The sequence below is a fragment of the Tachysurus vachellii genome, chromosome 25 (assembly GCF_030014155.1).
Source record: "Tachysurus vachellii isolate PV-2020 chromosome 25, HZAU_Pvac_v1, whole genome shotgun sequence".
In the NCBI taxonomy this organism is placed as follows: domain Eukaryota; kingdom Metazoa; phylum Chordata; class Actinopteri; order Siluriformes; family Bagridae; genus Tachysurus; species Tachysurus vachellii.
The window spans coordinates 16,751,578-16,754,077 of NC_083484.1; the positions used below are offsets into that span (position 1 = coordinate 16,751,578).

General features: G+C 42.4%; 1 protein-coding gene across 4 annotated transcripts in view; it reads left to right on the forward strand.

Moving 5' to 3' along the window:
• nek11 (NIMA-related kinase 11) overlaps positions 1–2,500 on the forward strand; it is a 35,139-nt gene that overhangs the window by 30,474 nt on the left and 2,165 nt on the right. The gene's annotated exons all lie outside the window — the stretch shown is intronic.

The window sequence follows — 2,500 nt, forward strand, 5'->3', positions numbered from 1 at the left end:
TCTCCTGAGAGGATTTACAGGTCCCTGTGTTCAGCTTCAGGTTTCCAGCAGGTTCTTTGTGTATTTCTTTTGCATATTAAGTTAATATTAATTTGAATCTTGTTTGCTTTAATGAGCTGTTGATGAAAGTGTGCAGAAGGTAAACTGTGTCAGTCTCACCTGAGAAAAAACCTTTCACGAGGAACAGCTTTAGATCAGGAATACAGTCACCTGAAGAAGAACCTCAGATAAAGAACAGCCAAACCTGAGGAACAGCAGAACCTGAGGAACAGCAGAACCTGAAGAACAGCAGAACCTGAAGAACAGCAGAACCTGAGGAACAGCAGAACCTGAAGAACAGCAGAACCTGAGGAACAGCAGAACCTGAAGAACAGCAGAACCTGAGGAACAGCCAAACCTGAAGAACAGCAGAACCTGAGGAACACCTCATGAACATGATTTTGTGATAGTTCTGCTCTGATTTTGTTGGATTATGGCACTTGGCATTTTTAACTCTTAACGCTTGCGTTTTTAAATTCCGTATAATTTTCTTTAATATAACTTGCACGTGAAGCTGAATTTTGTCACAGTAACACACCTTTGCACCGTCGGCATCACAACACATTTTTTCTGCACATTTTCCTTTCTTATTAAAAACAGAACATGCTGCTCTTTGATGTTTCTGAGTGGAGAAGCTCTCACACAAGCTGATGAAATGTGGAGCAGAATAAGGGAAAGCTGGTGGGTTGTGATTTCCTCCCTCAGGCCCGAGGATCTCAGCACTGCAATACAATCTCCTCCTGCAGCTCCACACAGCCGAGGCCACACGAGATTAAAGCGATTTGTCACTGCTGGGAGAAACAAGCGAGCAGATGGAAGCGGAGGATCGGCTGAAATTGACTCCCGGCCCGGTGGAGATCTGATAATTAGTCGGAAGACAGAGACGCCTGGACGCTTCTACTCCTTTCGTCAGGATGATGGCTCTTATAGGGAAGGACATTTTTTTCCTAGGTGGTTAGTCTCAGTACCTCGTTTTGCTCAATACAGCCGAATCCCCAACGACATCGCTTTCACCCCGGAGCAATTACAGGACAAAATCAGTCCTGTTTTTTCTTTCAGATTGGAGATGAGGTTCTAAACAGTAGCATTCCATCGCATTCTGTATTAACTCTGGGCTCATTTATCAATCTGTTATACTGTTACGGACAGACCAAGCTGAAAAATTCCCACCACACTATGTACTGTATGTCCAAAATATATATCCCCTATAACATGAAACACTCCTTAATATTCAGTAGTTACACATTAATATTCTACATATCGTCGCTGTCAGACGGAATCCTCGTATCTCCAAAACCGTTATTTTTCAGGAAATTAAAAAAACGCCGTACCTTATCTGCAGTACACAGGGTTTAGTCCGCGTTGCAGTGGATTGTCTTGCGCTAAATTCCTGTCCTCAGACGAGCACCAGAACTAGCGGGGGTCAAGATTTTTTTTCTTTGAGCCCAGTGTTTTGAAGACATTTACCTCAGAAGACGTGTTGATTCGTTGCGACTCTTCTTGAGGAGAAATATGCCGTGAAGCTCTCCCACGGAGTGAGGAAGAGGTGGACAGTTGAAGTGTCCAATGGAGTTATGAGATTTGTGCTCAAGCTATTTTCAAGACTTTAGATTGGTTAATAACTTGTAAAAATAACAGACCCACGTGGGGACTGACCAATAGCATCCATATGTGAAAAAATATGAAATTGACCAAATTTGGACATACGAGGTTTCCGCCCGACAGCGATAATATACTCCTCAATATTCAGTATGCATCTGTTACTGTTCAGGATGCACGAGTTAATACGGTACAGACATAAAAATGTAGCCTATGTTCGTAAATATAGAATTAATATTCATTGATATTCATAATGGGCTCATTAATATTCATCACATGCTCCTTAATACTGACATACATTTAAGTACTGAATGTGAATGTTTTTCAGTTGTTCCAGTAGCAGAACTCTATTAGACGGGTTCCGCATTCTGTTTTTATGAAGCGAAGAAGCTTTAATTAACCAGCGTAGAAACCTTCAAGCAGCCTGTGACTCCTCGAGCATCTACATTACTGTAGAGTAAAGACGATTAAACCATCAAACAGGCAACATGTCTGCAGCGTCTCTCTGTTTCACTCGAATCCATTAAAGGATATCTGAAAAAAGTATGATGATTAGCGCTAACGCCAGCTGAGGGGGAAACATTTAGAATTTGCCTGCGGCTCGATCCACATAAATCACACACTTACATTAATGTGCCTTTACTAAACCACGAAAACATCAAACTGTCATCAGGACGATTCAGCAGCTGAGGCAGCGAAGAGTCGACGCTGTAGGACCGAACCTGCTGGAGACCAATCAGCAGCTGGCTGCGTTCACATTAAACTCTGACTGCGTCGTTCAGTCGTTCCACATGTCTGAAGTCTTCTCCAGGGATGTCAGAGTTTAGTCAGTGATAATAAATGAATCATTTCATGATGAACG